The sequence below is a fragment of the Callithrix jacchus genome, chromosome 6, assembly GCF_049354715.1.
Source record: "Callithrix jacchus isolate 240 chromosome 6, calJac240_pri, whole genome shotgun sequence".
In the NCBI taxonomy this organism is placed as follows: domain Eukaryota; kingdom Metazoa; phylum Chordata; class Mammalia; order Primates; family Cebidae; genus Callithrix; species Callithrix jacchus.
The window spans coordinates 119085829-119101526 of NC_133507.1; the positions used below are offsets into that span (position 1 = coordinate 119085829).

At 37.4% G+C, this 15698-nt stretch overlaps 1 protein-coding gene across 2 annotated transcripts in view; it reads left to right on the top strand.

The window, feature by feature from the left end:
• The window catches only part of PLCL1 (phospholipase C like 1 (inactive)), a 359533-nt gene that overhangs the window by 326944 nt on the left and 16891 nt on the right, over positions 1-15698 (top strand). The window lies entirely within an intron of this gene.

Genomic DNA, 15698 nt, shown 5'->3' on the forward strand with positions numbered 1-15698 from the left:
TGGATGCTCTGAAAGTATAACTTGGGTTTCAACAACAAATTTTGATTTACTTGGGTCAGAAATATGGGTCTGTCTCACTGTCATTTTCTGTTTGTTTGTTTTTTCAGATTTAATTGGGTTTTACTTTTTTGTAAGAAAAGATATATAGAAAGGGAAGGTTACATGTGTTAGAACTACTCATGTTCTCTGGTGGTACATTATTGCAACAGAAGTTTATTTCTCCAAACTGCTTGGATGGGCACAATTTGAACCTGTGCTGAAACAGTCCTATAGATACTTGAGAGTTACATACAGTTTATTTGCTGGTGAAATCATGGAGGGTTACACACTGCTTCCTCATTTCCTCACCTTCCAGATGGCTCTCCACACTTACCACACATGTTGCAGGAAGCAGGTTCTTGTTTATTGCGGGTTTGCTATCAATCAAGAAACTGATATCTAAGACTGCTAAAAAAGCTAGCATGTAAAGTATTAAAAAGTATGTTTTAGTGGTAACTGTGTCCTAGTATTAAGTCTGAGTAAGTAAGACTGAAGCTTCTTAACAATGTATATTGTGTATTCTTTGAGTCAGCCCATAGAGTCTTTACATGTACTCTGAAACTAGAGAAGGAAAAAGGCAGCAACTTCCTTCCTGTTCTCCTTTATCAATAGTAGTATATTTTAGCCTGGGAGAGGAAGAATGCCATCGAAAGGAACAATTATATGTGTATATATAACGTGTGTTTGTGTATGTGTTATATCATAGGCTCTTGTTTCTTATATTAAACAATTCATTTATTAAGCCTTGATTATTGTAAGCTCTGTAATAATACATGTAGATGTGACAATAACAATAATAGAGGAATGAAATTTTCCTTGGAGGTTTTGGTTAACTATATTCTCAGCTGTTCTTATGAAAAACATAAAAAGGTGTAAGCAATATAATAATTATAAATGCTCTCAAAATGGAAATTACAATTTTAAATTCTGGAAAATACAGTCTTTGCTTCTAAATCACAGTTTCATTAATGATACTCAATCATTCAGTCATCCTCTACTTAATAACCACCACCTTAAACATTTCTGGGCTCATCTCAGGAAGTATAATTTTATTCTAGAGATTCTTCTCTGGTGAGAGAGAGAGAGAGAGGGACAGAGACAGATAGAGTGAGAGAGAGAGAAAGAAAGAAAGAGAGAAGCAAATAATAAAGTGATTACTACTGTCCTTACTCTTTAAATAACAGCTCCTGGAAAGGTTCAGGTCCTATGGCTGTTTTGTCGAAGATACCCAGGAAGAGTTTTCATAGGGATCACTGAACTACAGGAACCATGAAAATTAATTACATGAAACTTTATGAATTTCATTGAAGTTAAACATCAGCACCACCAGAATTATCTTCCTGGAGCTTTTGATTAGACACTTCTATACTAGTTTGTCTGTCATTTCTTTTTTGCAGCATAAGGTTTAACAGTCTAATCCCTGAATTGGCCACAGCTGCTGCATACTACTATGTCAATTGTGCAGTGCACAACCATAGGGGTGCCATTCCTACTGAATGTACGTGAATAATGCCCTCTGGATTTGTCATGTGGTTACCGTGTAGTTGTCAGGCTAAGCATTTTTCTAGCTCCAGCCTTTTGTTCTCCATGAAGTTTTGAGTGCCTTTAATTATTATTACATTAATTATAATTATTATCTAATGTAGTGATTTTCCCTACTAAGGTTTACATTTAGGATACATTTTCAGTCATTTCAAAAGGATTCATATGCAGTACTGCGTCTTCTTGTGAAACTACCGTTATTTGTGTATTGAAACACAGTAGAGAAGCCCAAGAATCCAGAGTATTACATACATCAGATGAGGAAAATGTCAATTGCAACTCAGCTAGATCTTAACTTTGGTTTTAACCCAAATATACTTGATTCAGTTTGTAACTTGACAGTAGAAACTGTAGACATTTGGAAAATAATATCCAGTCCTCTTTTCAAGTCTAATACATCCTTCTTTTGTGAGAACATTTAATTAAATTCATTTAATCTTCTAAAGAATGCTCTAAATTCATTTAAGAGAATTAAAAATAAATCTTTTTAAGAACCTAAGACTTGAGTGAGAAAAATGATTTGATGTTAGTCTGTCAGCTTTAAGAAAAAATGCCAAGTTCTTTGCCTGGATAGAAGGTCCTCTGTGATGGGGCCTTTGCTTACCTCTGATCTCTTCACATTTTATATTCTCCATGTCTGCAGTTCTGTTTCTTGGAAATATCAGACAGTTTTGGGATTCCATGCCTTCGCACTGCTGTTCCTGCCAACTGTGATGTTCTTTCCCTCCCTCCTCAGTCACCCACCAGCTCCACTTCATCTCTGAGATCCAGCACTAGTGTTATCCATCGCCTTTCCAGGGAAGTCTTCCCTGTTCTTGTCCTTCCATACCCCTTACCCCGCAATTCTCATCAAAACCAAATTACCTCCTGTTTAGTGCCAGATCTGTAGCTTACACACAATTTTACTCCCATGCTCACCACCCCTGACTCACTAAATTGTAATGATGTGTCTCGATGCCTTTTTCTCATACAATATCCAGCTCCGTCAGGGTGGGGAATGTGCCTTAGCACAGTGCTAAGATTTAGATGAGAAAACAGGATTACAGATGCTCTGCAATTTGTTCAAGATGATGTGACTAACTAGAAAGCAATGAGGATGGATGCACACCTTGATCTGCGTGACTCTAAAACCTTTTCTTAATATCCACAGTCATGAGTCCAAGGTCGCTGTAAGATGCTTGTGTCCCAAAGCTTGTTCTTCATATTGGATGGATGTTGTGTCCAATGTCATCATTGGATGCCTACATGACATTTGGGAAGATGGGCGTTTCTGCAATTCTTGGCAGCTCCACTTTCTCATGGGGTTGAAATTTTGTCCTCTTTTTCCTACTTCAGCCTCTGGGGACTTTCATTTTTCCTGGTCTACTCTTTAAAAAAATTAATTTTTGTGGGTACACAGGTGTATATACTTGTGGGTTACATAAGATGTTTTGATACAGGCATACAATGCATAATAATCACATCACAGAAAATTGGGTATGCATCCCCTCAAGTATTTATCCTTTGTCTTTCAAATAAACCAATTATATTCTTTTAGTTAGTTAAAAACGTACAATTAAATTATTACTGACCATAGTCACTATGTTGTACTATTAAATACTTACTCTTATTCTAACATTTTTTGTACCCATTAACCATCCTCATCCCCCCAACCCCACTGTTCTTCCCAGCCTCTAGTAACCATCCTTCTTCTATTCTCTATGTCCATGAATTCAATTCTTTCCATTTTTAGCTCCCACAAATGAGTTTGAACATGTGAAGTTTGTTTTTCTGTGCCTAGCTTATTTAACTTAACATAATGACCTCCAGTTTCATCCATGATTTGCAAATGACAGGATCTCAATCTTTTTTTATGGCTGAATAGTATTCCATTGTGTATATGTGCCACATTTTCTTGATCCATTCATGTGCTGATGGACACTTAGGTTGCTTCCAAATCTTGGCTATTGTGAATAGTGCTGCTGCAATAAACCTGACAGTGAAGGTAACTCTTTGATATACTCATTTCCTTTTTTTTAATATATACCCACAAGTGGGATTGCTGGATTGTATAGTAGCTCTATTTTTAGTTTTTTGAGGAAGCTCCAAATTGTTCTCCATAGTGGCTGTACTAATTTACATTCCCACCAACAGTGTATGAGGGTTCCCTTTTCTCCATATCTTTGCCAGCATTTTTTATTACCTGTCTTTTGAATATAAATCATTTTAACTGGGGTAAGATGATATGTCATTGTAGTTTTGATTTGCATTTCTCTGATGATCAGTGTTGTTACCTTTTCATGTGCTTTTTGCCATTTGTCTTCTTTTGAGAAATGTCTATTCAGATCTTTTGCCCAGTTTTTAATAACGTTATTAGAGTTTTTCCTCTAAAGTTGTTTGAGTTTCTTATGTGTTCTGATTATTAATCTCTTGTCGGGTAGGTAGTTTGCAAATATTTTCTTCCATTATATGGGTTGTCTCTTCACTTTGTGGGTTATTGCCTTTGCTATGCAGAAGCTTTTTAACTTGATGTGAATTCATTTGTCAGTTTTGCTTTGGTTGCCTATGCTTGTTGGGTATTACCCAAGACACATTTGTCCAGATAAATGTTTTGGAGGGTTTCCCCAATGTTTTCTTGTAGTAGTTTCATAGTTTGAGGTCTTAAATTTAAGTTGTTAATTCATTTTGATTTGATGAGAGATAGGGGTCTAGTTTCATTCTTTTGCATATGGATATCCAGTTTTCCCAGCACTGTTATTGAGGAGTGATTCTTTCCCACTGTATGTTCGTGGCACTTGTGTCAAAAATGAGTTTACTATAGGTGTGTGGATTTGTTTCTAGGTTCTCTATTCTGTTCCATTGGTTGATTTGTCTGTTTTTATGCCAGCACCATACTGTTTTGGTTATTACAGCTCTCTTGTATAATTTAAAGTCCCTGGCCTACTATTTTATTGAGTTTCATCTTTTCCTACCAGAGCACTCCATCTTTTCAGAATACAGGCAGGCTCTCATATGCACTGGACTGGTAATTTGCTTTTGGCTTTTTCTCTCAATAGGACCAGTGCCCACCTTTATTTTTCTCTTCCTTCTGGTGGCCATCTTTTCACTGTCAGGCAACTGATGACTGTTCTCAGGGTTATTTGATAGAATTGCACAGGTTTCTAGATCAGTGCTTCAGCTCTTTTCAGCAATTTTCCTCAATTCATGCTGTATATAGGCATCTGTGCACAGATGTACACAGATATCCTGAGTATACATTATAAATAATTTTTCATGGTCCTATTCTACATTTTATAATTCTAGTGCCTAAATTTAATTTTTTTATTGTTACTGTAGAAGAAGTATACAAAATGTGCTCAAGATATGATTGATGAATTGAATTATATACATTTAAATCTATAAAAAATATTAACGGTTATCCCAGTGCAAGAAGATGTTGGTTACTATTGCCTTTGGTTACTCATAAAAGGATTTTAAAAAGACACTTTAATTCTCTTTAGGTTTATTGTCTTTTTCCAGCATGGTTCAGATATTAACAATCAAAGTGAGTGAACTTTAGATTTTGTATATGATCTTTTCTTAAAATCTGGGTTACTTTTATCTTTGAGTGTCTTCCTTCTTTTGTGGATCATCACAGTCTTCATCACTGTCAATCTTTAAATATTTACCAAGAACTCATCATATATCTAGTGCCATAAACATGTAAAAATGCTTTTAGAAAATGCTCCCCTTTCCAGTATTCACTTATGTTACAAACTGGCAAACCAGTTCTCAGTTATACTTTTGGAATAAGCCTCTCATCTTGAGATCATCATTATTTCTATTCAATAAATTAGAGAATTATTGTAAAACAAATTGGGTATACCAGAAAGAAATGGGACGCTTTAGAGAAGATCAGAATATTCTCCATAAAGCTGGAATCAAGCATATGACTGACTGGAACTGATGAATCTGTTCCAGTTTTAAAATATATTTTAAAAATGTAAAATACACTATAACAACAACAAATAATCACTTATAGTTATAAAATATGTTATCTCTCTAGACAGTGTTCTAAGTGTTTTGTACTTATTAAATCATTAAATTATAATAACCATGTACATGCTATTATGATGTCCATTTTATGTAGGAGAAAACCAAGGGACAGAAAGGTTAGGTAATAGCTAATGAGTGGCAGTGCCATGATTGAAACCCAGGCAGTGTGGACCCAGAGTCCTTGTCCACAGTCTGACAAGACTGCCCCACCTGGTACACAGCTGTTTCATATACAATGAATGAAAAAGCTCAATAACAATGGTAAATCCACACTTCATAATAATTAAACTCCTAAACTTGTAAATATATAAATGCAGAGAGATAGATGCTGATCTTCAGATGGGCAGGGAAGGGCTTGTTATTCATGTTACAATAGGCAAACTATCCCCCGATTTTAAATACAGAGGTTTCTAGTGTGGTAGGCTGTAAATAACAAGTCAACTTGCAACAGACATTGGAACATTGGGAGGGGTTAAATGTTATGGACTTGATGGAGTCCCCTCCACAAATTTGTATGTTGAAATCTTAAACCCCCAATACCACAAAACTCGGTTGTATTCGAAGATAGGGCCTTTAAAGAGGTAACTAAATTAAAATGAGGTAATTGGTGCTGGGGAGGATAATCCAATATGATGGGTGTCCTTAGAAGAAGAGGAAATTTAGACTTAGGTACAGAAAGGAGACCATGTGAGGATATAGGGAAAAGATGGCCACCTCTATAAGCCAAGAAGTGGGGTTTCAGAAGAAACCAACCCTGTCAACACTTTGACATGGGACTTTTAGCTTTTAGAACGGTCAGAAATAAATTTCTGTTGCTTAAGCTAGGGTTCCGTAACCCTCGCTCCGTGACCTGTTAGGAACCAGGCTGCACAGCAATGAGCATTACTGCCTGAGCCCTGCCTCCTGTCAGATCAGCAGCAGCATTAGATTCTCATAGGAATGGGAACCCAACTGTGAACTGTGCACCTGAGGAATCTAGGTTGCATACTCATGAGAATCTAGCTAATGCCTGATGATCTGAGGTGGAATAGTTTCATCCTGAAACCATGCACCCCCCTCTAGCCCCCCAGTCCATGGAAAAATTGTCTTCCATGACACCAGTCCTTGGTGCCAAAAAAGTTGGGGACCCTGGCTTAAGCTACCCAGTCTATGGTGCTTTGTCATGGCAGCCCTAGCGGACTAATACAGGGACCCAGGAGGAGAAAGAGTGAAAGCTAAAGTTTCAGTCTCCTAGTGCAAAACTCATGAGGAAACAAATTTAAAACTCCACAGTTTTCTCTCGATCTTTGGCAGAAAGATGTAATTTAATTAGAATGCATTTTTATGTAAAGTAGGGTGCCCATGGCCACATGACTTGTTCTTTATGTGGGAAGATAGGCCAGTCTCCTTAACCAACGTGATTAGGATTTCACTAGCTTATCTCTCAACAAATACACACATTGTTACTCCACTGGCTTCTGCCTCCCCCAGATATACCTGTCATAATATAATGTAATTAAAATAATTATAATAATAATTCCCTCTGACCTTGAAATTAGTATGGTCAGTCTTTTGATAGTTTTCTCCAGAAAACTTTTGTTAAAATGGGCCTGCATAAAAAGTTGGGGGCAATGTACTAGTTATAAAAGAATGGGCTAATTTTTGGGTAAGTTGACTATTCCTTGCCAGAATTAAGAAGTTGAAAAATGAGGTTCTTGGGTGGTAAGTAGTCATGGTCCCTGGAAATTCTAGGCTGAGGAGAGTACGTATTCAGTGGCATCCAATTAATTTTTTTTCATTCAACAAACACTTTGGAGCCTTGCTTTGACTGGGTCCTATGCTAACTCCTGAGGTGCCTCTATGAACATGATAGAAGCAGCTACTGCATTCAGAGTTTATATTCTTATGGGAGATACGGACAGTACAAAGTACAAGCCATAATTAGTTATTTAATTGTAATTGTGGCAAGTAATACCTCTGGAAAAATGCTAGAGAGAATGAAAAATAATTTTATTTAATTCATTTTCTTGCTGAGGTTTGGCACCTTTTAGCCTGTGCTGTCCAATATAGAAAACACTAGCCATAGGTGTGCAATTTTAAGGAATACAAAATAATTACAATTAAATAAAATTAGCTACTCCATTCCTCAGGGGCATTCGTCACATTTCAAGTGCTCAGTAGCCACATGTGGCTAGTGACTACCATAACGGGCCACAAAGATACAGAACGTTTCTGCTATCGCTGCAGGTTTTACTAGAGAACTCTGTCTGGGCTCTAGAGTTGTGCCAGAGCTGTGAAGTCAAGAAAGAGAGCCCTTAATTTAATTCCTTAGAGACAGTAGATAGATAGATATATATATACCAAAATAGCCCACTTTTGGCTGCAGACCATAGTATAAATCTCATCTTAGTCTGGCCTTCAAAATGAAGAATGGGCTTGGTTTTAAACCAAGGACAGATTTCCTTTTCTCTTAGTCTTATAAGTATTAGAGTTTTGCATTTTGGGAGTGCTCATTTTTGTATATATAAGCAATTTGTCCATAGGAACTAGGGGATTTTTGTATTTTTTCCTTTTATTTTAAATATCTGACTACATAAAATAAACAACCTGTGATTTACAGACATGAGGAGTGTTGGAATCTGTTACTTTAAAATAGTATAGCAATGTTTGGGGTTTTCACAGCTGAAAAATTAAATTCAGCTTCAGTACCACCAATCCCCCTTTTTTTTCAAGTACAAGAGAAAAAAGAAGAAAAGAATATGTGGGTAGTGAATAAGGAAATTGGCCATGTTGGTTTAATACCTTGAAGTTGACATTAGTAGAGGACTTTATTAACACATGCAACCTGAATCTGAGGATTATAAAAAAATAGTAAGTCATGGTGTGGGATATCTTTGGCTGCCACACCTAAAGGTCACTCTTTGAAGGAAGCTGAGATGGCTGCCAGGATCCATTGATTGCTCTCTAGTACTGAAACATCCTCTGGCAGGTGCCAGCCTGGATGTTTGAACAAACAAATATGGAAAATTAAAGAGTAAGGAAGAAAGGGCCATGGGGTTCTGCTAATAGACTGAGCTGAATGCTTCAGTATTTGTTCTGAACAGATATGTGTAAATTCTTGCTTTAGCAACCCAACAGGCATATATTCAAATATTAGTCAACATATATTTTCTTTAGTGGAATATAGCTTCTCAAATCTCTAGGATAACAAAGTTTTAAAATCCTGTCTAAGTGCATATAATTCTTTGTTTCTAGTGGGGTTACCCCCTCATGTTAAATGGGACGTTTTCTTACAACAGATTTCAGATTTCTTTGATTATTTTCCACTGAGCCCCTCTGTTCCCACCATGGCCATCCCTCTGCAATTCTCCAAATATCCCATGTGTATTCTTGCCTCTATGTCTCTGCATATACTATTTCTCTTCTGTGCTTACTCTCCAACTCCTCTACAATCTAAAAGACTCAGTTTTGACATCTTTTTGAACAAGAATTGCATTTATGATGATAGATCTGTGCCTGCTTTATAAAAAAAAGCCCATGTCTCCTTCTGAGGTGATTTTGCTCAGTGGCTAATCTTTTCAGTTTCTTTCTTTTTTTTTTTGTCTTAAGGTTTTGCAGAAAATGAGGTAAGATGGAAAGAGTGAGAACTCACATGATTTGCTGCCTGGGCTGTGGGACCGCCGAGGGGCTGTGTGGAGGGAACCATCCCTACCTTTGTTCTGAGCTAATAACCATGAGGATTCCAAATCTAGGTGCTCACATTTATTTCATACCATTAGCAAGTTACAAATGATAGAGCCAGACCAAGCGCAGTGGCTCATTCCTGTAATCCCAGTACTCTGGGAGGTTCAAGTAGACAGATCCCTTGAGCTCAGGAGCTCAACTTCAGCCTGGGCAATCTGGTGAGACCCTGTCTCTACAAAAAAATACAAAAATTAGCTGGGTTTGGTGGCACGTGCCTATAGCCCCAGCTTCTTGGAGGCTGAAGGGAGAATCACTTGAGCTTTGGGAGGGTGAGGCTGCAGTGAGCCATGATTGCACCTTTGCACTCCAGCCTGTGTGACTGAGTGAGACCTTGTCTCAAACAACAACAATAACAACAACGACAATGAGGTAGAGCCATTTCCTGAGCCGATTGGCAGGTGAGGGATGATGGTTTTAGCTGGTACAGTGAATGTGTGTGTGTGTATGTATGTGTGTGCTGTGTATTCTTAGTTCCTTTGTACACTGACAGTTGAAAACCTGAACGTTGCCCTTCTGTCTCCCTTGTTATTTCCAGTGTTAGTAGGCAGTTTGTAGCAGAGCAGAATGGGAGAGTTGCAAAGGGAGGTGTCTATGGGGTGAACCTTTTCAATTGCCTTTCCATCCACATACCCTCTGTGCTGTGAATAATCATAAATGCATAATGGTAACATTTTTCACATGCTAAATCATGCTAATGACCCCTACCGAGTAGAGAAAAGAACTTTGTTTTATAATACCAACAAATTATTTAAACCTGAGAGCTTTATATAATATTAGATTAAGTTGTATATATTAAGATTTTCCAAACAGCAAGTATAAATATATACTTATACATATAAGAGATATGGCTATTTTAACCTATTTTTTATTATATGAAATATTGGACATATTTTTATGTTACCATTTTTTTCTCCTTTCACCAAATTGTGAGAGCAAATAGCTAGATATACTTTTTCCCTTTGAAGAGGCATGACAGTTTCAGGTTTTGCTAAGAAAGATAGTGTCCATCTGAAAATTTGTGTACACAGTGTTCACTCCTAATTTAAATACCTATTTACACAGGTTGGGGATACACCAATGTTTTTTGATGATGTTGTAAGTTTAAAATCTATTTGAGTCACTTTTATATACTTAGAATGACTGAGGTGCAAATCTACATGGAAGGAGAGGAATAAACCACATGGTTTTAGAAGACCATTTCTGATCATTGGAGCACAAGCTTTTTGTGGACAGCAGGCACTCCCTACCTAAGGCCAAAGCAGGGGAGCCACCTGCTGGACAGTGCAGAAAATCTTCATTTTCCTGGAGGTAGTCATCCCTGCTTTTTTACTTTTAAGTTTTGGTAGATTTGCTTACATATTTAAATTTATGTACTTTGTATTTTACTGAGTAAATTTTTAACTTCACACTAATAAAGGTCTCCAAAATAAGGAGAAAAAAATTAGGATGCTATGAAGATCAAATTTGAATAACAATCAATCTTAGAAGTAGAGGCTTTTTGTTAATCCATTTCATATTTTGTCTTTTTCATTTCACTCATAGTTCAGCCTAACTGCATTTATATTGTAAAACCAAAAATAAAATTCTAAGCCCTTTAACCCACTGATTGGACCTCTCCTCTGGGGGGAAGGGGATTCCAAAAAGATCCAAAAAGCTAGTTCAGGTCATGATGGGAACCTGATGGTGTAACCACCTAATGGGTTCACTTTTCACAGGACCTAAACAGAGGTGATTTATCAAGACAGGGGAATTGCAATAGAGAAAGGGTAATTTGCACAGAGCCAGCTGTGCGGTAGTCGGGAGTTTTATTATTACTCAAATCAGTCTCCCCAGGATTAGAGTTTTTAAAGACAGTTTGTGGGAGGGGAGGGGCAGTGAATCAGGGAGTGCTGATTGGTTGGGTCGAAGATGAAATCATGGGGCGTTACTATCTTCTTGCGCTTAGTCAGTTCCTGCATGGGCATCACAGGATAAGATGGGCCATAAAATTAAAACAGAGATCTTAAGACAGACAAAGCAGACTCTTTGTAGCAATAAGATACCAAATTTCAATATGACTCTAGAATAGCATCACATGACAGATAGCCGGCCCTGAAAGAAATCAAATATTTTACCCCAAAATATATTTCTTTGACATATTTTTAAATGGCCCTGCAAAACTGTCTCTTTTGGGGGAAATTTACATTCAGTAGAGAGTCCTCTTCCTTTTCTAGGTCTTTTTCTGATTCTCAAGAAGTTGGCTGAGAGTCTTAGTACCTTTTAAAGATCTGAATAGGAAGCATTTGCTATCTATTGCCTCTAAGGATAGCCACCTGTAAGACTTCATCTGCATAATAAGAACCTTGGTCTCCAACACCACTTATGTTAGCCTAGACACTCCTTTCTATTGATTCTGGGTTTTTAGATAATAACTCCTTCAGCCAATTGCCAATCAGAAAATCTCTGAATCCACCTTAACTTGTAAGTCTCCTGTCCTGCCTTTCCCTACCAAACCAATGGACACCTAATATGTATTGACTGACGTCTTATATCTCTCTAAAATGTAAAATATCAAGTAACTCAACCTCCTTGGCCACATTCTCAGGACCTCCTGAGGCTGTGTCACATGTCATGGTCCTCACATTTGGCCCAAAATAAATCTCTTTAATATTTTATAGAGTTTGGCTGGCTTTTTTGATTAACAACACACACATACACATACACACGCATGTGTGTGTGTGTATGGGCTTTTCTAAAGGACTTTCAGCCCTCTTCTAGCTCATCTCCTTCCTCTTTCTCCTTGCCTACATAGTCAAACTTTTTAACAGGATTGTTGATACTTGCCAAATCCACTTCCTTACCTCCCACTCACTTCTTAGCCAACTTTAATCTTTCTTCTTCCCCTGACACTCCATTAAATCATTCTCACCAAGGTCACCAGTAACCTCCTTGTCACAAAATCTCATGAGCACATTTTTCAGTTTTTATCTTTTTTGACTGGTTGGGAACATTCTACATGGCTAATCACTCCCATTCTACATGGCTGATCATTCACTACAGAGTTTTCAGGATGCCTTCACGGATGCCTTCTCCTGCCCCCCATCTTCAACAGAGTTAGGTATCCCTGCATGTATTTCCAAGGAATCCTGTTATTCCACTATTATAGGACTTTAATTACTTTATCTCTCACTAGACAGTCTCTATTATTTTTAATAATTAGATGATGAATTTTAACATATCAGTTTTAATCTGAGCCCTAATTAATAAACAATAGATTTTTAGCCTATAAGATCAAATCAAAGAATATCTTATTAAATCCCCATGTTTTGTAGAAAAGGAGACTGCTGCCCACAGGAGTTAGGGCCATTTCCAAGGTCACAAAGTCAATTCATAACTTGTTAATCATTCTTCCTACTGCAGACATCAGCCATAACCCCTATTCTTTGTATCCTTTTGACTGATGCTGGTTTTCTCTACAAGAAGCTTGAAAGCCTTAGCCTGGACATGGTTTAAACTCTATTTTGCCTTTGTTATCAAGCAATCAAATGGTGTGATTAAAATTGTAGCAGTCCTGTCATTTCTCATTTAAAATAAAATAGGATTCATTCAGATTTCTTGAAGTGAGACCACATGTGACAATGCAGGGACCACATCTCCTAGGAAGAGGAGGAGCCACAGATGAGCAGCCTCATGGAATCTCAAGCTAGAAGATCCTTCACAATTGAAGCAGGCTTTAGAGGACTGTGTTATCTTTTTTTTTTTTTTTCCATTTTCCCTTTCCTTGCCTTGAGAGCAAGAATTGTAGCTTTTCTCTCTAGTGCTGTGGTCTTATAGGGGCTCAGCTCTGCTGCTTTCTTTCCTCTCTATTTTCTAGCACTTCTTTCTGTTTACAAATGACTGAGACTCTGAAGTTTTCAGTTCCAATCTTGGAAAGAGTTAATCCAATTGGTTTGTCTATTTACTGTCATTACTGCCTGGTGTCGGGACATCTCATAGGTCACTGGTCAGCTACTGATTGGCCACACTTGGGCCGTGTGTGTGAATCTGTGGTCCAACCGGTTTTGGCTGGGGAGGTTGGTTCTTACAGTGCAGAGCTGGGCCATTCCAACTCAAGGTCAGCCTGGGGCTGTTTTCTTTAGCAGAGGTCTGTGGATGTGGACAGCATTGCATAAGGCCTGTCAAATAAACTTCTGGATTTTCTACATGGTGATAATTTAAAGTTTCTTTAAAAATGTGGGTTTTTTTGGTCCACATATTCAAAGTTCTAAGAAATATCAGCTACTGACATATTAAGAAATCAAATATGAATGTCCTCTCCCACTAGATGCTGATAGTTTGTTTTTCACATTAAGATATTCTGGGAAGAAATTTGGATAAGAAGAAGGGCTAGGGAAGCTTTATCATGACATTCAAAAAATTGAATGGGTTTGGTGAATGTATGGTGAATTTTTTCCAGGCATATGTACTTATAAAGTTGATTTAAAAATAAGAATGTAAGAATGATGGTATTTGACGTTTAGAAGAAATGTTTTGACAAGTGTATGTGATGATTTAATGGTGCGTATTCCATAAAGTCGACAGGAGTGAAGCTGTGGAAATGTTTGTCTTCTGAGTGAGTGGTATTTACTGCTGTGAATTTGCTGCTCCGTTTCCCAATACACTCTCCATCACTATGCTTTTACTCTAACTTCACGTAACTGAGCTGCTATTTTCAAAGGTTCTAGTAATGTGTGATTAGCTTCTGGATTTAAAAAAAAGTAATAAAAAGATGCTTTGGGACAACTGGGCAAATTTAATATGTATTATATATCAGATGTAATTGCTGAATGAACATTAATTTCTTTGGTGGTAATAATAGTACTGCAGTTATGTAGAATGTCCTCATTTTCATGATCTGCACACTGAGGTATTTATGGTGAAGTATACATTGTTAGCTAGATGGGGATAGATAAATTGATCAAGCCAACATAACACAATCTGAAAAATTGGGAAATATGGATGCTACTCATTCAACTTTTGTGTAGGGTTGAAAAATCTTTAAATAATATAAAACGTTGGAGGAAAAAGTGTAACTAGTAGTCTGTTAGTATAGATGGCTTGAGTCTGAAATCTGAAATTGGAGCCAGTCTCACATTAGGAAAAATAGGTCTTGACTTTCCTGGCACTAACATTGATCTGGTGTTTAAATGAATGCTTTGCTGGATTTGGGGCACCGAGAGTGAATATCTCATGAGTGACCAAATCTCCAAACCAATCATTGTGGAGGAAGCTGAGTTGGCCACATCCTTGATTGAACTATTAAGAAGTAGCCTGTTTTATTTGATAGCTGTCTTAGCCTCATTCATTAAAAACTGGCTCATTAGGTGGAGGGTGGAAGAAGTTGCCCCTTTAGAAATATCTTGCTAATAACTATTTGGTCACTTCAATTAACACTGAACCTGGAACTCATGCCAGCCTAGATGGGTGCCTACAAGGCCACTGGATGGGCCAGCCATACACATGCCATGATTCTCTATTAAAGAGGACAATTTCAGCCTCTGTAAAAGCATTATGATTTTGTAGAGAATAAAGAATGAATGTCCTTGGTAAAAGGACATATCTAGACCAGATGTAATACAACTGTCATTTGGCTGTAGGGATTGCCATGCACATAGAAGGCAGGGTGCATTGTGCCCCTGGAGTTGTGTAACAAGGGACCAGATGTCATGAAAAGCCACTTATTTGCTGAATCCAGCACTGTGGAGGTGGTGAAGCAGCTGAAGCCATTTTGTGATCAGTTCACTCTATGGTACACTGTTATTGCATCTGCCCTTTTGTTCCAAAATGTTTGCAGAATTACTTTTTGGACAGATCAAGTAACCAATAATTTGACCAACAATTGACCAGTAACTTTTTAGTGTGAAACATTACAAAGCAAATACCAGAATGTATTTAAAAATATTCTACTCATATTCATAACTATCTCGATAGCCTTTGCTCTGGGATTTGGAACATCCTCTGTGTTTCAAGCTGTTATAAATGATCTTTTTTGAAATGGGAATAGCATGAGTTGACCAAGTTGAAATTTCTATAGAAGCTCCTTTTGTATTTGGCTTATGGCACTCATGGAGGTAGTATGAATTCAGATTTCAGGGTCATTTATTATCCATGGAAAACTAATTTGAGATACTGGAACTTTTAAACAGCGTTTGTTTATTGTGCTAATGACAATCTATTACTAAATTTCATTTGAAATGCAGTGAATTACCTTCATCACCTTGCTAAAGATTGACATTAATCTTCTGTCCTATCCTATTAGTTCTGTTAACATGGAGGGAGATGATTGCAATAATGGGAAGGAAAGAGCAGAGAGCAGAGGAACCAATAAGCAGTGACTGCTATTATTTTATTGAATGGTTCTT